Source organism: Hippopotamus amphibius, chromosome 16 (assembly GCF_030028045.1).
Source record: "Hippopotamus amphibius kiboko isolate mHipAmp2 chromosome 16, mHipAmp2.hap2, whole genome shotgun sequence".
NCBI classification, from domain to species: domain Eukaryota; kingdom Metazoa; phylum Chordata; class Mammalia; order Artiodactyla; family Hippopotamidae; genus Hippopotamus; species Hippopotamus amphibius.
The window spans coordinates 11,076,584-11,103,560 of NC_080201.1; positions in this window are offsets into that span (position 1 = coordinate 11,076,584).

Genomic DNA, 26,977 nt, shown 5'->3' on the forward strand with positions numbered 1-26,977 from the left:
TTCTCAAAGATAATTTGTAATTGCTTTCAGTGAATCATTTCTCGAACACCTTTAATGTTTGTTGCCAAAATAAAATTAAATCTTAATATATATATGAAATGAAGTGAAAAATACAATTTTAAGACCCATCATGGTGTTTCATAGGAAGAATGAAACAGGAAACCATCACTTTGAGGCAAAAAGAGACAAATTCAACTAAATACAGCATTCATTTACACCAGAGGCTATATTTTCTGGAGATGGAATTTTATATATTTTTAATTCCTTATGTAGCTCCAATCTTCCTACCTGTTTGGAAGTGCTTAACTCCTGTTTTATATAGAATTTCTAGGGAGTTCCCTGGCAGACCAGTGGTGAGGACTCCACGCTTCCATTGCATGGGGCACAAGTTTGAGCCCTGGTTGGGGAACTAAGATCCTGCATGCTGTGCAGCACGGCCAAAAAAAAAAAAAATATATATATATATATATATAATTTCTCTTGGCTACTAGACACTGGGACGGGGTTGGGAGATGCATTAAGTTCTCTGTTAACACAATGAAAGAGCTGAAATAAAGAGATTACCAAATAGATTACACTATTATGAAGATACCCCAACATGTTTTCTGGTCATGAAGGTGCTGAGTGCTGATTTTATTTATATCTCAGTTCTGTGTTGTCCAAGAAATGGTCCCATGAGTCTCTGTTTAGTGTGGAAGCAAAAGAGAACTCTTTCTCTGCATTCGTGCAGGAAGGTTTTCTAGCTTTGCCCACGTTCAGGGAAAATGATGGAGAAGAAGAATCAGATAAACTGGGCATACTTATCCTGACCTTGAATCCAATGACTGTCAGGCTAAATGGCAGGCTACAGCTTAGCTCCTGATATCTACATCTGTGCCTCCCCACATGTTAGCCTGTTTTTAATTCTTACATTGATTAGGTATGACCACAGTGTGATTTCCCCTCCTGCAGACAACTCATTTGTATTGCAAATTGTTAATAACATCCTAAAGTCCAACAATATTACCATCGCCGGGGCCCCTGCAGCCTTCATATTCACTTCCACATTATTGAACTAACAAGCACGGATAGGAGGGCATCTGTAGCTCCTGGTAATGCTTATGTAATCAGAGCTGGCTTTCCCAGTGGGGGCCTCAAACTATTAAAAGATTGCAACAGATTAGGTGAATCTGATGAGTAGAGGTGAAAGCATTTGCTTCATTTGTCCTTTTTGTTCATACATACAACATTAGGAACGCTAGCATTTCTTTTACCAGGAGGCTTCATATAAGCATTCCATCTTTATGTTTATATTCATACTCAGTATTTTACCCTCCAAATGTAGCTCAGGCTCAATTTATTGACCAGTACATACAATGAATGTGTTATTGAACTCAGGTCCAGCTATGCATCGCTCAAAAGCCAATATTTCAAGAGGCAAGTGCCAGTAGAAAGGAAAGTCGCTTTAATCAGAAAAACTGGCAATCTAGGGAGAAGATGGACTCATGTCCTGAGACCAAACCCAAAGATTCTGCTCAGCCATGAAAGTTTTTAAAGGGAAAAATTGGGGGGTGGAAGAATCTCAGTGAATCATCAGGGAAGGAGGTTGAATTCTGCATCATTCTCCACTGCCTGTAGACTGGCTGACTCTGTCTTCAGACGTTATCTTGCCTGAATGGTCTGTCTGCGGGATTGCTAAGGGGCCTGTTAGGGGTAGAGAGCTAGTCATTAACTACTTAATTTTTTATTCTTACTTCTTTTTGTCCAGGAAAAGAATCAACAGGTTAGGCAAGGCATGATGTATGTTCAGGAAAGCACAAGTCATGAGTTAGTTTCAATTGTTTATCTCATTCCCATAATTAGGTTTTTTTTTAAGATGGGGGGGGACAGAAATGGGTAAACAGGAAAGGGTCAAAAGAGCTTCTTTCAGATATTCCTTTGGGTTTTAGAATCAAATACACTTGAGTTGGAGTGTTGGCTTCTCCATTTACCACAGTGTGGGTTTTGAACAAGTTTCTTTTCTCTTTCTGCCTGTTGCCTCATTTCAAAAATATAAATAGCAGTAATCCTTTTGTGTATTTAATGAGTTGTATTTAATGCACATGTGGATTAAAGTGCTTGTGTACAATAAATACCAGCTCTTGCTAGGGCTAATCATTAAAGTGCTTTCTGTGGCAAGGATATGCTATTTCTCGGATTTTAAGTGAAATAAATATATTATACTTTCAATTGGATTAAATATATACTAATAGTTTCCAAATTACATCTTACCTACTGGAATCTTGAGGGGCCGAGTGAATATAACTCCACGAGACATTTGAATTAGCAAATGAGCAAATAATCTCATTTGACGTATGGTCATACATTTACTTAAATATTTCAGATGGATGGTAATTTTGTCCCATCAATCATTTTCTTTCACTTTTACGGTTTTATTTTTGGACTCAAGAATGTGGTATCTGAAGATTTCTGCTTCCAGCTATGATGGATTAGTTTGCAGCTGACCAAACTGAATGCCAAGAACACTAGAGAAGGTAAATGCAATAAAAAACACATTTTGAAAGGTAACTGAGCGATATCAAGGCAGTTAGAACTTAGGGAGCCAAGAACCTGGAAAGAAGGAAAAGACACTGGAGGTGAGCCCAACATCCTGCACCTTTTTAGTGCAGGCATTTGTAGATTGTTAAACAGCAGGGTGCAGGATGTGGAAAAGCTGGGCAGAAAGCAGAACACAAAGAGGCTGGCAGAGAGTATTTCCAACTGCCTTACAGGTGAGAGGGCCAGAGACTGGGGATCTGCTCTTTCAAAGCAACCAGGACTTGAGGGACCAAATCCTGCAGTGAAGGGGAGAGGAGCAAAACAAAACTAACTCAGCTCCAATTATCATCTCAGAGTGGTTTTTCGGTGCAAAAGCATTGTAGGGCAAAAGGCAGAGATTGGCTCCTAAATGTCTGAGAAGATCCTGAGAGATGTTTTTGGATTCAGCTCGCAAGAAAGTGAAAAATTGGAATCCAGGTCCCTAAGAAGGAAGGGATCCTGATCAACAATCTGTTGGAAGAGTAAGCAGAAAATAGACCAGGTCTTACAAAAACCTAAACCCACTATTGAATCTGTGCAAGTCCTGCCTAAAGACCTCATAAGGTGATGCCAAAATTAACTCTGTGCACGAATGTAAGACCTCATTCCCTGGAGGAATGGTGCAGCACCTACAGCCTGCAGAAATCTTCATGCAAAATGGACAGCACTTAATTCAAAAAAACTAAGAGGTGAGCAAAGAAATAAGTCCAAGAAAATAACATTAGAAGCAGAGCCAGTGATCATCCTTATTTTGAGGTAGGCAGAAAAAAAAGTTTAAAACTGATCTATGCCAAGAGAAAAGATGGTAAGTTAGAGAATTTCCACAGACAACTGGAGTCGATAAAGATTCCTTCATGATACTGGAGTAGGCAATATTTTCTTCAACTGGATGCAAAAAGCAGTAGTTATATTGTCTTTGAGGTTCATCCACGTTGTTGGAAATGGCAGGATCTCCCTGGGTTGTTTATTTTTAGTTGTAATGTATTTTCGTCATCCTTTTTTAAAAAATTTTATTGGGGTAGAGTTGATTTACAATGTTGTGTTAGTTTCAGGTGTACAGCATAGTGATTCAGTTATACATATACATATATTCATTCTTTCTCAGATTCTTTTCTCATATAAGCTATCACAGAATATTGAGTAGAGTTCCCTGTGCTATACAGTAGGTCCTTGGTGGTTATCTGTTTTATATATAGTAGTGTATGTATGTTAATCCCAAGCTCCTAATTTATCCCCACCCCCATGTTTCCCCTTGGTAACCGTAAGTTTGTTTTTGAAATCTGTGAGTCTGTTTCTGTTTTGTAAATAAGTTCATTTGTATCATTTTTTAAAAGTTAAATTCCACATATGAGTGATATCATACAATATTTGTCTTTCTCTGTCTGACTTCATTTAGTATGATAATCTCTAGGTCCATCCATGTTGCTGCAGGTGGCATTATTTTGTTCTTTTCTATGGCTGAGTAATATTCCATTGTAAATATGTACCACATCTTCTTGATCCATTCCTCTGTCAATGGACATTTAAGTTGCTTTCGTATCTTGGCTGTTGTAAATAGTGCTGCTATAAACATTTGGGTGCAAGTATCTTTTCGAATTACAGTTTTCTCCAGGTATGTGCCAGGAGTGGCATTGCTGGATGATATGGTAGTTCTAGTTCTAGCTTTAGTTTTTAAGGAACCTCCCTACTGTTCTCCATAGTGGCTATACCAATTTACATTCCCACCAACACTGTAGGATGGTTCCTTTTCCTCCACACCATCTCCAGCATTTATTGTTTGTAGACTTTTTGATGATAGCCATTCTGACTGATATGAGGTGTTACCTAATCGTAGTTTTGATTTGTGTTTCTCTGATAACTAGTGATGTTGAGCATCTTTTTGTGTGCTTTTTGGCCATCTGTATTTCTTCTTGGAGAAATGTCTGTTTAGAGGATCTCCCCATTTAAAGCTGAATAATACTCCATTGCACATACACGTGTGTGTATCACAAATTTTTTATCCATCCATCTGTTGAGAGACCCTTAGGTTATTTCCACATCCTGGCTATTGTGAATATTAAACACTTAGAAGCAGAGAATAGAATGATTGTTACCAGGGGTAGGGAGGGGAGGAAATGAAGAGAGGGGAGAGATGTTGGTGAAAGGGCACAAAGTTGCAATGATGTGGGAGGAATAAGTATAGAGAGCTAGTGTACAGCGTGATGACTATAGTTAGTAATGCCATGTTGAATACTGTAAATTTTCTAAGAGAGTGGATTTTGGGTGCTTTCATCACAAAAGCAATGGTAAGTATATGAGGAGATAGTATGTTAATTAGCTTGACTGCCGTAAGCATTTCACTATGGATGTGTGTGTCAAAGCAACATGTTGTTTACTTAAAATATATACAGTTTAAAAATGAATAAAATATATCATTTTGGAAAAAAGGAGCAGTCATATAAGAAAATTTTAATAAATAGAATTCTTTGAGCCCTAAGAACTTTTGGTCATTAAAAGATACCAAGAAGCGATTAGAAAGGGAAGCCAGAGAGTGGGTGAAGTTATTTGCAATATATAACAAAGGACTCATGTACAGAATAGAGCAGCAAGTTTAACAAATGCACTTCACAAATGAAAACAACCAATAAGCCAACTTGGATATAAGAAGATACTCTACATCATCAGTCATCCAAAAGTCACATGACTACAGAGTGGACAGAATTAAAAGGATGGCAGTGTATTGGAGAGAATGGAGAAGAACGCAACTTGTATTCTGCTGGTAGAAAGGAAAATGGCTACTAGCACCTTGGACAGTTTTTTGCCTGTATGCTAAATAACTAATGTGTGGCTATTGCAAGACACGGTCATTCCACTACCAGGTTGAATCAAGAGAAATGCACAGACTATCTACGTTAAAGATGTACAGTTGTGTTCATGGCAGCATTATTTACAGTAACTCAAACTCAGATACTCACCAACTGTAGGATGGATAAATAATTTATGATACATCCATACAATGGAATAATACATTAAAAAATAGGAAGAATTTAACTTATGCTACAAGGAACAATCATGGATAAATTTCACAAACATAATGTTGAACAAAGGAAGTCAGACACAAACATGAGTATGTTGTGTTAGTACACTTACATAGATTTCATAAACAGTCACAACTAAGCAATGGTATTAGACGTCTAGGTAGTGGTTATATTTGGCTGGAGGTTATGATTCATAGTAGCTAAGCCAGGGATTTGTGCAGTACAGTGATATTTGGTTTCTTAACAAAGATAATAGTTACATGAATATATTCATTTTAAATGCATCATGAGGTTCCCTTGTAACACATACATTTTCTTAATATCTAACAAAGTGAATTCAGTCCTTGAGAATCCTGAAAGTTTGCCTTCATAGAGTTGTTATTAATTTATAATCAATCAAACCAGACCACAAGCTTTTGTAGATTTTTACATATAAATAGCATTTGCCTTTTCTCTAGCCAGATTTTACCACCTTCTCAGCTACCCTGAAGTGAAGACTGCTTATCATTTTAACTTTTAGAACAGAAACACATTGGGCATAGCTATTTCACCATTTCTCATATATTAAAATCATTTTTTGTTATAATATAAAAGAATTAGAACATGACTTAGGCTTCTGGATGTAATATAAAATTGTGCCATGAGTTCTTCTGATGGCTCAAACGATGCCATTCTCCTCTGATGCTTCCCCCACCTCCTCTTACTCATCTGCCTGCAAAAGTCTGAGAGAGGTATGTCCAGATGGAGAATGTGTGAGTGTGGGGCTACCACCTCTCCCCACAAGCGCAATTTTGACAACATATTAATTTCCGTAAATTTCAATTATTACTCTTTACAAAATCCAAGATTTAGCAAAGTCAGCTAAATAAGAAGCTAACACTTGTATTGCACCAGTGTGGTTTTGCTTTTGCTATGCTTTGCTTTTATATTTATCTGTTCATTTGTCAGGGTTAACATGCCCTTGGTTCTATACAATAACACCATTTCTCTCCAAAGAGAAGTCAATATACTCTATGAAAATATTACTATTATTATATCTGCTCATTTTTTTTAGATCTCCCAACAATCTCATAATGCTTTATCTATTCTCTTGCTTTCCAGCTTTACTGATTTTTATTGTAAATTTTTACTGTCTTCACTATCCACACTTCCTCTACCATTTGGAAAAAGAAATTACTTTGCTCTAAACAAATCATGCTTTAATTGTCAGCAAACAATACTTGCAAAAATGGAAGCTATTATCACCTATCCAAGGAGACATTTTAGCCAGAACACTCAGATTGGATTAACTCTGCAGGCTGGTGTTCTGTCTGGGGAAATGGAGTGAGATTTAGGGACACTGGCAAGACCAGCCAGAGAGCTCTTCCCCTAATAAAGCCCCATTTATTCCCTTAATAAAACACTCTATCAAATCTCTTTTAGCTTTTACAATCTGAGTAGGGGAGTTCAGCTTATGATAACAGCAGCCTAGTTTGTGACAGACCAACTTTTGCCCTGAGAACTACTAGAAGAATCTAGACAAAAACAAACAAACAAATAAAACTGAAGATATCAAGATACCTTTAAGGCGGTGGGTATTTGGGGAACTAAGATCTAAGGAAGAGAAAAAAGCCAAGAGTTGAGAGTCTAGTATTTTGCCCCATTCTCAAGGCAATGACAATTCTAAAAGCAGTTGCTAAGAGATGGAGAATAAAAAAAAAATTTCCACAGTCCTGTGGGAATGGGAGAAGGAAGCAAAAATGTTTATATTCACCCAGGAGGAGGGGTCCTTGGAAATCATTAAGGGTTTCCATTGGGTCCCTTGTATCTCCACACAAGGTTATAGGTGAACCAGAAACCAGCACTCGCTAATACAGAAACATCTAATTTTAAATCTACTCAATTCCCCATTAGATTAAGGAGATCATCTCCAATCCAGCTGTCCTCCTGAAGCAGAGGTAAACCTTTATTCCATATTTTTAGGTAAATATATGGGATTCAATAAATATAATTTGACATAAAAGAAAAAGAGACGAAGAACCAAAGAAAAAAACCATAATAAAAACTGATGCAGAAGAAAAGCAACTAAAGTATCAGATATATACCTGAAATAATGATAGTTAAAATGTCCAAAACATTTTAAAAAGTAAGATAGAATTGGAAGAGAACTAGAAACTCTAATAAAGTACACAATGATAGTTCTAGAAATAAAACCATACAAAAAAAGTGAGACAAATGTTAGATGTAATCTGAGAGATAGTTTAGGTAGAAAGGTAAGAATAAAATACCAAGAATGAAACAGAGAGCAAAAACAGCATAACAAATACTAAAAAGATTTTTTTTTCTACTTTTTTACTTTCTGGCCATGTCACACGGGATGTGGGATCTTATTAGCTTCCCGACCAGGAATCAAATGCACACCCCCTGCAGTGGAAGCACAGAGACTTAACCACTGGACCACCAGAGAAGTTCCTAAAAAGAATTTAAGAGAGATACTGGACTTGGGTATAATTCTGACATATGCGTAATTGTAGCCCCAGAAAAGAGGAGAAAAATAATGGAGCAGAAGCAATATTTGAAAATGTAATGTCAAACAATTTTCCAAAATTAGTGAGAGACATTAAGCTACACATTTAATAAGTGATATAAACCTCAAACAGGATAATCACTAGAAAACCATATCTAAACACTGATAAAATTCAAAGACAAATAGAAAACCTTAAAATTCAGCCAGATGAATATAGATGTAAAAATCCTCAACAAAATACTAGCTAACAGAATCCAACAGCACATTAAAAAGATCATACACCATGATCAAGTGGAGTTTATCCCCGGAATGCAAGGATTCTTCAATATATGCAGATCAATCAATGTGATACATCATATCAACACATTGAAGGATAAAAACCACATGATAAACTCAATAGATGCGGAAAAAGCTGTTGACAAAATTCAACATCCATTTATGATAAAAACTCTCCAGAAAATGGGCATAGAAGGAAATTACCTCAACATAATCAAAGCCATATATGAGAAACCAAAAGCCAACATCATTCTAAATGGAGAAAAACTGAAAGCATTCCCTCTGAGAACAGGAACAAGACAAGGGTGCCCACTCTCACCATTATTATTCAACATAGTTTTGGAAGTTTTAGCCACAGCAATCAGAGAAGACAAAGAAATCAAAGGAATCCAAATTGGAAAAGAAGAAGTAAAATTGTCACTCTTTGCAGATGACATGATATTACACATAGAAAACCCTAAAGACTCTACCAGAGAACTGCTAGCAATAATCGATGGATTTAGTAAAGTAGCAGGATACAAAATTAATGCACAGAAATCTCTTGCATTCCTATACACTAACACTGAAAAAGCAGAAAGAGAAATTAAGGAAACTCTCCCATTTACCATTGCAACAAAAAGAATAAAATACTTAATAATAAACCTGCCTAAGGAGGCAAAAGACCTGTATGCAGAAAAGTATAAGACACTGATGAAAGAAATCAAAGACGACACAAACAGATGGAGGGACATACCATGTTCTTGGATTGGAAGAATCAACATTGTGAAAATGACTATCCTACCCAAAGCAATTTACAGATTCAATGCAATCCCGATCAAATTACCAATGGCATTTTTCACAGAACTAGAACAAGAAATTTTACGATCTGTATGGAAATGCAAAAGACCCTGAATAGCCAAAGCCATCTTGAGAAGGAAAGATGGAGGTGGTGGAATTAGGCTTCCTGACTTCAGGCTATATAGTACAAGGCCACAGTGGTCAAGACAGTATGGTACTGGCACAAAAATAGAAAGGAAGGTCAATGGAACAGAATAGAAAACTCAGAGGTAAACCCAAGCACATAGGGGCACCTTATCTTTGACAAAGGAGGCAAGAATATACAATGCAAAAAAGACAGCCTCTTCAATAAGTGGTGCTGGGAAAATTGGACAGCTACATGGAAAAGAATGAAATTAAGACACTCCTTAACACCATACACAAACATAAACTCCAAATGGATTAAAGACTTAAATGTAAGGCCAGACACTATAAAACTCCTAGAGGAAAACATAGGCAGAACACTCTGTGACATACATCAAAGCAACATTCTTTTTGACCCACCTCCTAGAGTCATGGAAATAAAATCAAGAGTAAACAAATGGGACCTAATGAAACTTAAGAGCTTTTGCACAGTGAAAGAAACCACAAGACAGGAAGGCAACCCTCAGAATAGGTGAAGATACTTGCCAATGAAGCAATGGACAAAGGATTAATCTCCAAAATATACAAGCAGCTCATGCAGCTTAATACCAAAAAAAACAAATAACCCAATCCACAAATGGGCAGAAGACCTAAATAGACATTTCTCCAAAGAAGACATACAGATGGCCAACAAACACATGAAAAGATGTTCAACATCACTAATCATCAGAGAAATGCAAGTCAAAGCCACAAGGGGGTATCACCTCACACCAGTCAGAATGCCCATCATCACATCTAGAAACAATAAATGTTGGAGAGGGTGTGGAGAAGAGGGAACTCTCCTGCACTCTTGGTGGGAATGTAAGCTGGTACAGCCACTATGGAAGACAGTTTGGAGGTTCCTTAAAAAACTAAAAATAGAACTACCATATGACCCAGTAATCCCACTACTGGGCATATACCCAAAGAAAACCATAATCCCAAAAGAAACATGTACCATAATGTTCATTGCAGCACTGTTTACAATAGCCAGGACATGGAAGCAACCTAAATGCCCATCAACAGATGAATGGATAAAGAAGATGTGGCACATATATACAATGGAATATTACTGAGCCATAAAAAGGAATGAAATGGAGCTATATGTAATGAGGTGGATAGACCTAGAGACTGTCATACAGAGTGAAGTAAGCCAGAAAGAGAAAAACAAATACTGAATGCTAACTCATATATATGGAATCTAAAAAAAAAAAGTACTGATGAACCCAGTGGCAGGGCAAGAATAAGGATGCAGATGCAGAGAATGGACTGGAGGACACGGGTTTGGGGGTGGGGCGGGGGGTGAAGGGGAAGCTGGGATGAAGTGAGAGAGTAGCATAGACATATATATACTACCAACTGTAAAATAGGTAGTTAGTGGGAAGTTGCTGTATAACAAAGGGAGATCAACTGGATGATGGGTGATGCCTTAGAGGGCCAGGACAGGAAGAGTGGGAGGGAGGTGCAGGAGGGAGGGGATATGGGGATATATATATAAATACAGCTGATTGACTTTGGTGTACCTCAAAAGCTGGTACAAGAATGTAAAGCAATTATATTCCAATAAAGAGCTTTAAAAAAAAATCAGCCAGAAAAAAAATATGCATTACCTTCATAGCAGGAACACTAAGGATGATAGCTGGAAAGCCAAAATACAGGTATTTGTCATTATTTCTAAAAAGTACTAGAAGAAAATGGTAGTCAGTATAACATTCTCTACCCAGTACAAATATCCTTCAGAAAATGGAGGTAAGACATTTTTAAAGAGACAAAATTTGAGAGCCTCTGTCATCAAAGATTTTCACTAAAAGTAATACTAACAAGTGTTCTCCTGCAAAGGGAAAATATTCAAGGCAGAAGAGCAGACGAAAGTGCAAGTAGAAGCCTTTACTGGGTGTACAGTTTCAGTTTTCCACCATGAAAAGGGTTATGGAGATGGATGCTGGTGATGGTTACAGACCATGATGTATATTTAATATCACTGAACTGTACACTTTAAAGTGGTTAATGTGGTAAATTTTCTGTTATGTGTATATTACCACAATAAAAAAAATTGAAAAAGAAGTATGCACATGCACACACACACACACGCGCACACACACAAAGCAATAACGCATAACAACAAATACTCAGCACCCACCAGCAGCTTAAAAATAGAATGTTCTGGTCACTGATGAGTCAGTGAACTCATGGTTCACTGGCTTGTTTTGTGCCATTGAATTAATGCAGGGACACCAACTGGGCCGTGAATGTGATGCAACTTTCATAGCAATCCTTTCCTTCTTAATGAACAGTCCTTGCCTAAAATTTAAAAAAGGTAAATCATTATTTTTTAATTTATTTTTTACTGAAGTATAGTTGAATAACAATGTTGTTAATTACTACTGTGTGTGTATATGTATTTACACACATATATACATTCTTTTTCATATTATTTTCCATTATGGTTTATCACAGGATGTTGAATATAGTTCCCTGGGCTATAGTATACTGGGGGAGCCTGTTTATCCATTCTATATGTACCAGTTTGCATGTGCTAATCCCAAACTCTCAATCCAACCCCCTCCCACCCATCTCCCCCTTGGCAACCAGCAGTCTATTCTCTGTGTCCCTGAAGTAAATCATTATTGGTTACATGGAACAGTACATCATAATGTCTGGTGGAATTTGAAATTTCCATACAATAAAAGATTTGATGTCAACAACAGTCCATGAGCCAGAGAAAGGGCAGAGTTCTCTGAGGTCTGTGCATTGACCAGGATGAGGCAAGAGTACTCATTTAAATAAATTTTAATGAATCAAGAATGAAGGCAGCCATCCTAGAGTAACTTCTAAGTATATAATAAAAGAATAGAGTAACAAGCTCATGGAGAGGTAAATGCAATAGTAAGATAAATACTAAATCAAGCAATTTTATCATTGGGTCCCCCAGAAGAAAAGCCTGAAGACAAAGACTTGTGAGCCGGTTGTTTCTTGGGAATGTGAGCCCAGGGAGCAGGAGTTCACGGCAGGAGTTGAAAAAGGGAAGGAGAGAAAGCTAGTCTAGGAATGTGTGGCTGACTTACCCACCATGATGAGGGAGAGGGCTGTGTCCTTCCTGCCGGGACTGTCTGAGGAGACTTGATGGATTAGAGTTTACAACTGTGCACCTGGGTGTAGAAAGGGATGTACGAGTATTCATCCTCTTCCCACTGCTTAAAGGTGGCCCGTAGGCATTAACTCCTCTGCATCCTCGGATGCTCGAGGGTGTCTTGACCTGCAGCTTCGGGAAGTTCCTTCTCAGGCAGTAAGAGGTAAGCGGTACCAGCAGGCTCAAGTCAAGGCAAGGCATCCTCTGCTGTCACCTGTAGGAACCCGGTCAAAGTCTTCATGGAATTGACGTGTGAAGCTTTAGTTATAGAAAGAAATAGGGCTAGTCGGATTTTGAACAGGTGGGCCAGAGGCTCTGATGTAGGAGTTGGGGTGTTTCTGGAGAACCACCCCCCCCAAGTCTCTCTGTTCAGACCCTACAAAGCCTTTGAGCTACTTAGTTTTCTCTCCACAAAGCTCTACTTTGCTTAAGTGATCCAGTGTGTGTGTCTCTCATGTGCAACCAAAATTCCTGACTGATGGGAAGCAGAACACTGAATATTCAGGCATCCCCTTGACTTCAAAGAACCAACTATTTAAACAAATAGCAGCAAGAAATCAAGATTCCTCAGTAGAGACATTGCAACAGAAGGTAGCTTTATGAGTTACATTTGGATCTCACATTAAACATCTGGAGACTCTTAAGTGCTTTGAGAACTGAAAGAGTTATCCAGTGAGACTAGTTTCTGAACAGAGAGCCATGTGAGCTCAGATATTAAAAGAGAATGTTCTAGGTGTGCAAAGGAAGATGTAGTGAAATGTTGATATAAGGAAGGTACCTCAAACTGTAGAACCGTATCTGGACTCCCGTTCAAAATATACGCAGGCTTAAGCGTTGTATCTAAATACAAGAAGAATATTTTAAAGTTCCTTTTGTACAAAAATAAAAAGGCAACATGAAAAAGTAAAACATTTAACTTGGAGTGGGGGTAATATGTTCAAAGAAGAGAATGCATAGATATATATCTTTACTTTGCTCTTCTCCCTTTGCATTATCACTAACCTTTGAAACGGAAGGAGAAAAATACTTGGCCTGTTATTTTCTTTTTTGGTGGTTCTCGGTCTGGTTTCAGTATCAGGGTGATGGTGGCTTCATTGAATGTCTTTGGGAGTATTCCCTCCTCTTCAGTTTTTTGGAGGAGTTTGAGAAGGATCTGTATACGTTCTTCTTGGTATGTCTGGTAGAATTTCCCTGCGAAGCCATTTCATCCTGGACTTTTGTTTGCAGGGAGTTTTTAAATTACAGATTCTATTTCACTTCTAGTGATTGGTCTGTTCAAATTATCTACATTTTCTTGAGTCAATTTTCGTGGGCTATATGTTTCTAGAAACTTGTCCATGTCCTCTAGATTGTCAAATTTGTTGGCAGGAAAGAGAAAAATATTTAAGTGAAAGTGGAAGCCTAAGGAGTGGGATAAGAGTTTCTTGTGATTTAATGATCATTTAAATTTCCACATTCATGGAATAGCAATCTGAGTTAGTATACTGGTGTGGAGTGGGCGGGTCGGGGGGAGGCTATTTACTGGAAAATAGCAGTTAGGTAGAATCTCCCACAAATGACTTCATTTAGAGCTCCGCAAATAAGATGGAAAGTTATGTAATTTAAGGAGCACCCGGAAGAGCTGGCAACATTTAGGTTACAGCATAGAAGAGTAGAGATGGGGAAATATTTGCAAGATTGTCACGTGCAGGACAAAGTACCCATCTTTTAACTGTTTATGTAACAGGAATCCTCATCTTCACCAGATATCTAGGAGAATTATGATATCTCACTATCTGAGCAACTAGACAAAGGAGTGAAGTGCTTTTCTCGTATACTTTCATCTTCTCTTATGTCTCTTTTACCTAAAGGTTGGCTTTCAATGACAAGTGCTCAAATAACCTTTCCATATTCTCAAAGCATTGAGGTTAGCAAGGAAAAGCCTGCACATGCGTCACCTGAGACGATGCTTGAAGAATGGAAATGCTTATTTTGTCTGTACATAATAGCCTTAAAACCCACTACATGCTGATTGCAAATCCAGGAGAATTAATGTGCACTTTATTTATTTTTTTTACATGAGCTGTTACTTTATTTTTTTTAACATACAATAAACTGCATATATTTAGAGTGTACAATTTGGTTTCCCAATATCCCAATTCATTCCCCCACAACCCTCCCCACTTTCCCCACTTGGTGTCCATATGTTTGTTCTCTACATCTGTGTCTCTATTTCTGCCTTGCAAACCGGCTGATCCGTACCATTTTTCTATATTCCACATATATGTATTAATATACGATATTTGTTTTTCTCTTTCTGACTCACTTCACTCTGTATGACAGTCTCTAGGTCCATCCATGTCTCTACAAATGTCCCAGTTTCATTGCTTTTTACAGCTGAGTAATATTCCATTGTATATATGTACCACATCTTTTTTATCCATTGTGGTGTTCTCTGGGTATATGCCCAGCAGTCGGATTGCTGGGTCATATGGGAGTTCTGTTTTTAGTTTTGCAAGGAACCTCCATACTGTTCTCCATACTGGCTGTATCCATTTACATTCCCACCAGCAGTGCAAGAGCATTCCCTTTTCTCCACACCCTCTCCAGCATTTACTGTTTGTAGATTTTCTGATGATGCCCATTCTAACTGGTGTGAGGTGATAACTCATTGTAGTTTTGATTCGCATTTCCCTAATAGTGATGTTGAGCAGCTTTTCATGTGCCTCTTGGCCATCCATATGTCTTCTTTGGAGAAATGCCTATTTAGGTCTTCTGCCCCTTTGTGGATTGGGTTGTTTGTTTTTTTGATATTGAGCTGGATAAACTGTTTATATATTTTGGAGATTAATCCTTTGTTCATTTGTTTGCAGATATTTTCTCCCATTCTGAGGGTTGTCTTTTCATCTTGCTTATAGTTTCCTTTGCTGTGCAGAAGCTTTGAAGTTTCATGAGGTCCCACTTATTTATTTTTGTTTTTATTTCCATTACTCTAGGGGGTGGATCAAAAAAGATCTTGCTGTGATTTACGTTGAAGAGTGTTCTTCCTACGTTTTCCTCTAGGAGTTTTATAGTGCCTGGCCTTACATTTAGGTCTTTAATCCATTTGGAGTTTATTTTTGTGTATGGTTTTAAGGAGTGTTCTAATTTCATTCTTTTACATGTAGCTGTCCAGTTTTCCCAGCACCACTTATTAAAGAGGCTGCCTTTTCTCCATTGTATATCCTTGCCTCCTTTGTCATAGATTAGTTGACTGTAGTTTATCTCTGGGCTTTCTGTCCTGTTCCATTGATCTATATTTCTGTTTTTGTGCCAGTACCATACTGTCTTTGATCACTGTAGCCTTGTAGTATAGCCTGAAGTCAGGAAGCCTGATTCCACCACTCTGTCTTTCCTTCTCAAGATTGCTTTGGCTGTTTGGGGTCTTTTGCATTTCCATACAAATCATAAAATTTCTTGTCCTAGTTCTGTGAAAAATGCCATTGGTAATTTGATAGGGATTGCATTGAATCTGTAAATTGCTTTTGATAGCATAGTCATTTTCACAATGTTGATTCTTCCAATCCAAGAACATGGTATGTCCCTCCATCTGTTTGTGTCATCTTTGATTTCTTTCCTTAGTGTCTTATAGTTTTCTGAGTACAGGTCTTTGACCTCCTTAGGCAGGTTTATTCCTAGGTATTTTATTCTTTTTCTTGCAGTGGTGAATGGGATTGTTTCCTTAATTTCTCTTTCTGATCTTTCATTGTTAGTGTATAGAAATGCAAGAGATTTCCGTGTGTTAATTTTGATTCCTGCAACTTTACCAAATTCATTGATTAGCTCAAGCCGTTTTCTGGTGGCATCTTCAGGATTTTCTACATATAGTATCATGTCACCTGCAAACAGTGACAGTTTTACTTCTTCTTTTCCAATTTGGATTCCTTTTATTTCTTTCTCTTCTCTGTTTGCTGTGGCAAGGACTTCCAAAACTATGTTGAATAGTAGTGACGAGACTGGACATCCTTGTCTTGTTCCTGATCTTAGAGGGAATACTTCCAGTTTTTCACCATTAAGAGTGATGTTTGCTGTGGGTTTGTCATATATGGCCTTTATTATGTTGAGGTAGGTTCCCTCTATGCCCACCTTCTGGAGAGTTTTTCTCATAAATGGGTGTTGAATTTTGTCAAAAGCTTTTTCCGCATCTATTGAGATGATCATGTGGTTTTTATCTTTCAATTTATTAATATGGTGTATCACATTGATTGATTTGCGTATATTGAAGAATCCTTGCATTCCAGGAATAAACCCCACTTGATCATGGTGTATGATCCTTTTAATGTGTTGTTGGATTCTGTTGGATAGTATTTTGTTGAGGATTTTTGCATCTAAATTCATCAGTGATATTGGTCTGTAATTTTCTTTTTTTGTAGTATCTTTGTCTGATTTTGGTATCAGGGTGATGGTGACCTCATAGAATCAGCTTGGGAGGGTTCCTTCCTCTGCAATGTTTTGGAAGAGTTTGAGAAGGTTGGGTGTTAGCGCTTCTCTAAATGTTTGATAAAATTCACCTGTGAATCCATCTGGTCCTGGACTTTTGTTTGTTGGGAGATTTTTAATCACAGTTTCAATTTCATTACTTGTGATCCGTCTGTTCATATTTTCTATGTCTTCCTGATTCAGTCTTGGAAGGTTATATCTTTCTAAGAATCTGTCCATTTCATCCAGGTTGTCCATTTTATTGGCATATAGCTGCTTGTAGTAGTCTCTTATGGTGCTTTTTATTTCTGTGGTGTCCATTGTAACTTCTCCTGTTTCATTTCTAATTTTATTGATTTGAGTCCTCTCCCTCTTTTTCTTGATGAGTCTTACTAGAGGTTTATTGATTTTATCTTCTGAAAGAACCAGCTTTTAGTTTTATTGATTTTTGCTATTGTTTTCTTTGTTTCTATTTCATTTATTTCTGCTCTGATCTTTATGATTTATTTCCGTCTACTCACTTTGGGTTTTGTTTGCTCTTCTTTCTCTAGTTTCTTTAGGTGTAAGGTTAGATTCTTTATTTGGGATTTTTCTTGTTTCCTGAGGTAGGATTGTATTGCTATAAACTTCCCTCTTAGAATTGCCTTTGCTGCATCCCATAGGTTTGGGATCATTGTGTTTTCATTGTCATTTGTCTCAGGTATTTTTTGATTTCCTGTTTGATTTCTTCAGTGATCTCTTGGTTATTTAGTAGCGTATTGTTTAGCCTCCATGTGTTTGTGTTTTTTACAGTTTTTTCCTGTAATTGATATCTAATCTCATAGCATTGTGGTCTTGATGCTTGATACAATTTCAATTTTCTTGAATTTACCAAGGCTTGATTTCTGACCCCAAATGAGATCTATCCTGGAGAATATTCCATGTGCACTTGAGAAGAACGTGTAACCTGCTGTTTTTGGATGTAATGTCCTATAGATATCTATTAAATCCGGCTGATTTATTGTGTCATTTAAAGCTTGTGTTTCCTTATAAATTTTCTGTGTGGATGATCTGTCCATTGGTGTAAGTGGGGTAAGTCCCCCACTGTGATTGTGTTACTGTCAATTTCTTCTTTCATAGTTGTTAGCATTTGCCTTATGTATTGAGGTGCTCCTATATTGGGTGCATATATATTTATAATTGTAATGTCTTCTTCTTGGACTGATCCCTTGATCTTTATGTAATGTCCTTTTTTGTCTCTTGTAACATTTTTTATTTTAAAGTCTGTTTTATCTGATATGAGTATTGCTACTCCAGCTTTCTTTTGATTTTCATTTGCATGGAATATCTTTTTCCATCCCCTCACTTTCAGTCTGTATGTGTCCCTAGGTCTGAAGTGGGTCTCTTGTAGACAGCATATATATGGGTCTTGTTTTTGTATCCATTCAGCCAGTCTGTGTCTTTTGGTTGGTGCATTTAGTCCATTTACATTCAAGGTAATTATCTATATGTATGTTCCTATTACCATGTTCTTAATTGTGTTGTTTCTGTTTTTGTAGGTCCTTTACTTCTCTTATGTTTCCTGCTTAGAGAGTGGGTTTGGTGGTGCTGAATTCTCTTAGCTGTTGCTTGTCTGTAAAGCTTTTGATTTCTCCCTCGAATCTGAATGAGATCCTTGCTGGGTAGATTATTCTTGGTTGTAGGTTCTTCCCTTTCATCCCTTGAAATATATCATGCCACTCCCTTCTGGCTTGCAGAGTTTCTGCTGAGAAATCAGCTGTTAACCTTATGGGAGATCCCTTGTATTTTGTCATTTTTCCCTTCTTGCTTTTAATAACTTTTCTCTGTCTTTTACTTTTGTCAATTTGACTACTATATGTCTTGGCGTTTTTCTCCTTGGGTTTCTCCTGCCTGGGACTCTCTGTGCTTCCTGGACTTGGGTAGCTATTTCCTTTCCCATGTTAGGGAAGTTTTCAACTATAACCTCTTCCAATATTTTCTCGGGTCCTTTCTCTCTCTCTTCTCCTTCTGGAACCCCTATAATGCAAATGTTGGTGCATTTAACATTGTCCCAGAGGTCTCTTAGGCTGTTTTCAGTTCTTTTCATTCTTTTCTCCTTATTCTTTTCTGCATCAGTGATTTTCACCATTCTGTCTTCCAGGTCACTTATTTGCCCTTCTGCCTCAGTTAATCTGCTGTTGGTTCCTTCTAGTGTATTGTTCATTTCAGTTATTGTGTTGCATATCTCTGTTTGTTTGCTCTTTAATTCTTTTAGGTCTTTGGTAAACTTTTTGATCTTTGGATCCAGTCTTTTTTCAAAGTCCTGGATCATCTTCACCATCATTATTCTGAATTCTTTTTCTGGAAGGGTGCCTATGTCCTCTTCATTTAGTTGTTTTTCTGGGGTTTTATCCTGTCCCCTCATCTGGTGCAAAGTCCTCTGCTTTTTCATTTTCTCTCTCTTTCTGTGACTGTGGTTTTCAGTTCCACAAGATGAAATACTGCTGATCCTGCTTGATTCTGCTGTCTGCCCTCTTGTGGAGGAAGCTATCTAGGAGGCTCGTGGATGCTTCCTGCTGGGAGGGACTGATGGTGGGTAGGGCTGGGTTTGCGGAGCTCAGTAAGACTTTAATCCGATTTGGTGGGCAGAGCTCAGTGACACTTTAATCTCCTTGTCTGCCAATGGGTGGGGCTGTGTTCACACCTTACTGGTTGTTTGGCCTGAGGCTACCTAGCACTGGTGCTTACAGGCTCTTTGGTGGGGCTAATGGTGGACTCTGGGAGGGCTCACGCCGATGAGCGCTTCCCAGAACCCCTGCTGCCAGTGCTCCCATCTCCTTGGTGAGCCACAGCTGCCCCCACCTCTGCAGGCAACCCTCCAACACCAGCAGGTAGGTGTGGTTCAGTCTCCTATGGGGTCACGGCTCCTTCCCCCTGGGTCCTGGTGAGCACACTGTTTTGTGTGCCCTCCAAGAGTGGAGTCTCTGTTTCCCCCAGTCCTGTGGCGGTCCTGCAATCAAATCCCGCTGGCTTTCAAAGTCTGATTCTCTGGGGATTCCTCCTCCTGTTGCTGGACTCCCAGGTTGGGAAGCCTGACATGGGGCTCAGAACCCTCACTTTAGTGGGTGGACTTCTGCGGTATAACTGTTCTCCAGCTTTTGAGTCACCCACCCAGCATTTATGGGATTTGATTTTAATGCAGTTGCACCCCTCCTGCTGTTTCATTGCAGCTTCTCCTCTGTCTCTGGATGTGGGGTGTCTTTTTTGGTGAGTTCCAGTGTCTTTCTGTCGATGATTGTTCAGCAGTTAGTTGTGATTCCAGTGCTCTTCCAAGAGGGAGTGAGTGCACATCCTCCTACTCTGCCATCTTGATTCTATTCCCTGCACTTTAAAATATATTTAAAATATCTGTAATAGATGATACCCTCATCTCTTTGGACCATTTTAATCCACTGTCTTCATTAACCCTAATACTTCACATGCACTGTCACACACACCAACCTTCTTAGGTATGGAAGTAGCTGTCCACGTAGGAGGAAGGTGCATTGCAGAAATAATACAGATTCTAGTGTATTAACCTGAGCCCCCTGTGATTTTCTCAGCCACTTTGTTCTGTTTTCCTGAGTCATATATACTGTGCTAGCTTTTCCCTGTAACATTCAGATCATGGTTTCTAATTCTTGTAGCACACTCATTTAACCGTATGTAAAGCCCACTGCAGGAATTTCTCAGTGGATAGTTTGGTTTAATTATCCAGAGAACTGAATATATGACAATAGGCCAATCCTGCTTTTCTCATCATTTGAAGGATAATTCTACTCCACTATTGGACTATCATTTTTACTGCCCAGAGTTGAACTGTTTGGGCAACTGGAAATAGTTTTGGCTTCTAAATGACAGATTTTAGAAATAGTTTTGCCTACTTCGTTCCAGAAGGAATTTAAAGGAGAAATGCATAAATTAACAAACTAGAAAGAATAACTTGCTTTATCTCCTAACAAAATTCTCATATACGTTTGATTATTTAATCCCATGCTAGCCATTATTTTTGAAAGATAATTACTTACATCTTTATTGTAAAAAGTTAATGTCTGAATCACTGATGGTTTTCCATGAAAAGTAAAATGCTTTCTTCAGGTAGAGAAGACAATTGAGTTTCCTGGGTACCTGAGCCCTGGAACCAGCCCTCCTGTGCTGGAAACCAGGCTCCACTTACCAGCTGTGTGACCTGAGGAAAATTAGGGAATTCTGAGTGTTTCAGTTTCCTCATCTGTCAAATGGGGATAATAACGTATCTTTTTTCTAAAGTTGCATGTGAAACACTTAGAATAAGCAATTCCATTTCCAGGTATATACCCCAAAGATTCGAAAGCAGATACATGGATAGATTTTTGTGCACCCGTGTTCATGGTAGCATTATTCACAATAGCCAAAAGGCAGAAAACACCCAAGGTCCATCTGTGGATGAATGGCTAAACAAAATGTGCTCCGGTCATACAATGGCATGCTATTCTGCCTTATAGAGGAAGGAAATTCTGATACAAAGGGACAGATATTGTGTGGTTTCACTTTATGATTTACCCAGAATAGTCAGATTCAGAGAGATGGAAAGTAAAATGATGGGTGCCAGAGGCTGGGGGAGGGAAGAATGGGGAGGTATTGCTTAGAGGGAGAAGGGTTTCAGTTTGGGATGATGAAAGGGTTCTGGAGGTGGATAATGGTGATGGTTGCACAACAGTGTGAATGTAATTAATACCACTGAACTGTGCGCTTGAAAATGGTTAAAATGGTAAATTTTATGTAGTGTGTATTTTACCATAATTTTTAAAAATGCTTCAACTAATGCTTAGAGCAGTGGTTCTCAGTCAGGTGTCTGGACTAGCAGTGGCAACCTCACCTGGGACTCTGGTAGGAAAGCACATTCTCAGGCCCCACCCCCAATCTACTAAATCCTAGACTCGGAGGGTAGGGCCCAGCCTTGTGCTCCAATAAGCCTTCTAGGTCACTCTGGTGCAAGTGAAAGTTTGAATTTTACAGAAGAAAACAGCTATAAGCAGTTGCCACATACCAGCTATAATGACATCACTTATCTTCCTTTTCTGTATTTTTTAGGCTTCCTTGATTTATTACCCAGAAAACATTTGTGCTTTTATTTAATTCCATATTTGCCTTCTTGATAATACCTACTCTGATGTCTCAGCTAAAATGGCTCACAGAAGAAGGAAATATTTAGGGATGCACCGTACAGTAAGTTATTGGCTGGCGAAGGCATATCCCCAAGGCTTATCTTTCATGTTTTTGAGTAACAGATAGACCAGAGGTTGTTTCCATAGTAACGCATACTCTGCAATTTATAAATTGCAGAATGTCGAAAAAAATCATTGAGAATGCCTGTGGAAACTGTGAAGTTTTTTCGGGAGAATGTTTGTAATACCATAAATTGGCATGTTCCCTCTCATGATAAACACAGAGGTTATGGGTTATTTAAATGGGTTGTAAGCATCTGGGGGCCCATTGTAATCCTCATTAAACTTGCACTAACTGTAAAGACCTCTTTATTCTTAAAATGAACATGCTGTGAAGGAACTCATTGCAAAATACCCAGACTGTGACAGACATTAACCTCCTACATCAAGAGCTTCTACTTTTACCGAACTCCAATAAAACCCAGGAGTTCTCAACTCAGAGTACTTTCCTTCTGCAATAAAGTTTGCTTTTTGCCAACCCATAAATCAAATCACTTTCCCTGTTCTGAACAAAACCTAAACCAGGAAAAAAATTCCTTTCCCTCATTTTCATCAGGCCTCCAAATTGGTAAACTCTTTCTTTACTCAATTCGTGGTAACTAAGGGTTGTTTCCTCAGGAAACTAAGCTCTCAGAAAATGTAGCTGACGCTGGTCAAAGTTCCTTTTTTGCAGGCGCTAACAACGTGTGCTCCATATTTTGAGGAAATGACTCTCTAATGGACGTCTGTCGGTGGAGTTCTGGACCCCATCAGTGGATCTGAAAGCTTGTCTTGGTGTAATTTCAGGCCACCTGTGATGATGTGTCCCAAAGTGTGTGTCGTAGGGCTCTGGGCTGGAGCCAGGAGACTTAACGTTGAGCTCAGATGTGCCACTTACTATGTGGCCTCCCGCAAGTCACCTGGGCCTCAGTTTATATATGAATTAGACTAGATTCTCCCTAAGCTTCCTTCTAATTCTAAAGGTTTTATGCCACTCCCCCTCAACTCACCCAAGGGGACACTTCTAAAAGCAAGCTGGAGGTTCATAATTAGTGACTCAGAGGGAAAATAAAAATAAAAAATGGTTTCTGATTCATGGTCAGTTTTCACCGGAAGAATCAAAATGAGGCAAAACTCTGAGTGCCCGTGAAAGGGTAATTTGGCTTTGGGAAGCACAGAGGCATGTGTATACAAAACCATCTGTAGAAACGTCACATAGAAGTGACCCCCTGAGCCCTGTGCACGAGGACCCCACCAAACCGAAAGTGACCTTCTGGGGGAGGAAAGGTGCTGGCTCCATTTGTACTGGCTGAATAACGCAAACCCGCTGGGCGTTTATGTTTTGTAGAGGGGTCAGATTTTATCTTGCTCGTGTTGAAATATCCAACGGAAGTAGCTGATTTTTGGTTTTTTCTTTTCTTTTTCCCCAAGTGTTCTATAACTTGTTCTGAATCCTAACTCCTGAAAGTAGTGATCTCTGGCAAGGCGACAGGGAACCCACAGGGTGATTAAAAACAAATTCAAGGCAATAGTTTCTTCCAGTTCAGGTTTCTCCCATCTCTTTCTGTTAATTCTAGTTTATTAGGAGAAAGTACCAGCAAAGTTTAAATCCCTTTCCTGTTTTCTGTTTAAATCCCTTTTCTGGCTGTTTCTCCATAATCCATGTTTCTTTCTTTCCTCCTTATTCCCAAGAGGGCTGCTGGGTGAAGAGGGAGACCTAAAAATCCTAATGATGTGTGAAGTCCTCTTCTGTTCCGTTCCCTCTGCTCTCCCCCGACATGTGAACGGGCTGCTGCAGCTCCTGGGAGGTTTGCCTTTGGGTGGCTTATCTTTCCTGCTGTCAGTTGGGGGGCTGTGGATGATGTCTGGTACCCACTGCTGTTTCTAGCCTTTGCCTCCAGTTAAAAGGCCCCCACTCTCTGCAGTCTCCTTGTCCCACCCCGAGGCCTCCACAGGTCACCAGCTGAGGGTGCCCTTGATGTCCTCCTGATCGCAGCACATGGGAACCCCCGGGGATTGCTCTGGGCAGTGCCATCTGTGGGGCTTGCACTCAGGGCACCTGTTGCAAGACTTTTATCCAGGACTACTTTTCACCCTATGCTTGGTGTTGCTCTCGTAGCATCTGAGAGATGATGTGCAGCTGGCACCCTCAGTGGAGAGTTCTGCTGTAGTTTCTGTGACTCAGATCCCCCTCGACCTAGTCCCAGGGGCACAGAGCATGGTTGTCTCCTCCCCAGGTCCAGGTCAGGACACCGAACCTAGTCGTGGCACCACTGCTCCCATTCTCTTTCCATCAGCAGAAGGCTCCTTGCTTTTTCATCCCGATGAAAGGGATTTCACATTCAACCAGTCTTCCATTCGACCTGCTACCCTACATCATTACTCACGGTGAAACTCCATACTCTGAATCATCCTGGCTTAGTTCTTAAAATGCAGGAGAAAGATTTTGAATTTAGTTTATTCTTTCCTCACGAACAAAGCCTATTCATCTGTCAAAAGCTATTGCATCACTTGGGCTCAAAAGACAAAATCAGAATCCCGACGCTGGATGTTTCCTCTATCTTTTAACCATCCGATCTTCCCTGATGCAGCACGTGCCTTTGGTCACATAGAAAATTACCTGACACGGGTTGGGAGCCTATTCTGTGCTAGGTTGTGTTCTAAGCCCTTGTTATATTGATCGAGTTAATTCTGTCAGCCATACTAGGAGACAGGTACCATTAATACCTCCATCTTGCAGAAGAAACTGAGGTTTCAGTGAATCAGGAAACTTGGCCAACAGTACGTATCTAGCGAGTGATGGAGGTAATGTCTTGGGACGGAGCCACCCCGAGTCATAATGACTTCATTTTTATGGGAGATGTATATACTATTTGTTTTGTATATAAAATTATTTATTATATATGTTTTTATTATATATAATAAGTATGTATTATATGTTTCCTATTTATATATTTATTTCCATATGTATGTAAAATGTACTCAATACTAAAGACTTTAGTACTTAATTAGCCGATTATTCTTTTTTTTTTGTTTGCGTTCATATTTTTAAAGCAGAAAAACCACCTGCCTTGATAACTTGGATAATAAGCCAAAAGAGGAGCTGCTCAGGTTGAAGTGGGTAAAGAGGGCGGGGGTGTCTGTGGGTCAGGCGATAGTGGCCCGTCCAGTTTACCTCCCCCAGGGCAACTCTGCGGACCCCTCATCCTTCTCAGAATTCAGTCTGAAACCCCTCACCCTGCAGGGGGCCTTCTCAGCGTCATAGTAGCTCCTGAAGCCGAAGTCAAAACCAGCTGCCAGGACTGGGCTGGGTGGTAGACCATCCAGTTTAGTGTCTGACTAGATGGGGGCCCCTGCAGGTGAGCACTTGAGCTGCAGGCTGTAACCTCCGCTCCTGACTTTCCACTTCGCTCCCTATTCTATTTGGAGGCCCCCACGCCAGAGGGCGCCACGTAGACGTTAGTACGAACACGTCGTTTGTTCCCGGAGCGTGCTGTTTGGTTGCTGTGTTATGACAGTGTGTGTCCTCCTGTTCGCCACAGTCTAAACCCCTGCTTTCCACCTTCACTTGCTTACCTGAACTGAATGGCCCTTGAGAGCTTTTCTGTGTCCAGCCTTGACCCCCAGGCACTTCCTGATAAACCGGAAATTAGGATCAGGGGTGTCAGCTCGTACACACCGCCAGACCACAGGCTCTGTGAGGCAGTGACTGTACCTTGGTCTCTTATATGTCCCCGGCACGTGGTACACTACTTGGGACATGGCAAGCACTCAACATGTGTTTCCTTCAATTATTAATTAACTAATGGTACTAGCTTGTGCTCTTATCAATTGATTTAAATGTCAATGCATTAATTATCCCGAAGAAGCAGATGCAGTTTTACATGCGTAATTTATAAGGAGGAAGCCCTTTAATGATCACGGGTTTTGTTTTAAAAATCTTAAAAAAAAAAAATAGTAGGGGGATTTAGTGATTTGATGAACCATGGAATTAACTGCTTGCTTTCCCCAGTTTCCATCACGCTCTCCCTAGTTCAGTCTGTTAAAGGTGCTTTTGGCATCCCTGACACTTTGGTTTACATCTTAACCAGCAGGTCAACTCACCTTCCTTGTGAACAAGGAACCGTAAACATTCAGTTTGGTAGGGGAAACTTATCAAGCTTGGTATCCCAAGTATACAAACAAGTTTGAAACAGATTTATAACTTAGAAAATACTCTCATTTTTCGTATTTGTTAATTATTCCAGTGTAATCCTCTGGAAACAAAGCCATCAGCTGTCATAGTTTTTCTATCATTGTAATTTCAAGTGACATTATAACAAGTTTTTTTGGCCCTCTGGGATATTTGGAAGTATTCACTAATCTCACCTGACGAAGTATAGCTGTCTTAAAACTACAAATGCAAACATTTCATTAATTTCTTTTTCTCATGGCTAGTTATCATTAACGATAGAAGTTTTGTGAGTCAAGTGGCATTTTTTACAAAGGAAGAACACGTGTGTGTGCTCTTAACCACATCAAAGCTATTTTAAGTAATGTCAACTCAATGTCCAAAGAACTTCAAGTTATCAGAATGTTAAAGGCAAGAAATAATTCATCAGTTTGAAGTCATGTCCAGTGTTTCTACATTCTGATGTTGCCTTTTCTTCTGCACTGGATTTGGGCAGATATTCTCGAGGATAATTAAAGACAGGTGAGATGCCTACTTATGATTAATTTCATACCAGTTACCCCAAATAGGAGAAAACATTCTCCTGCTAATGGTAATATCATATAGTGCCTTGCTTCCTATTTTTGATTTATCATTTTTCCACCAATATTCAGTTTTTGAGTAATAGGCCCTAGACACGACAGCAATTAAATCCAACTTTCCCACAAACCTACATGGCCATAGGGCAAGTAAGAGGCCAGA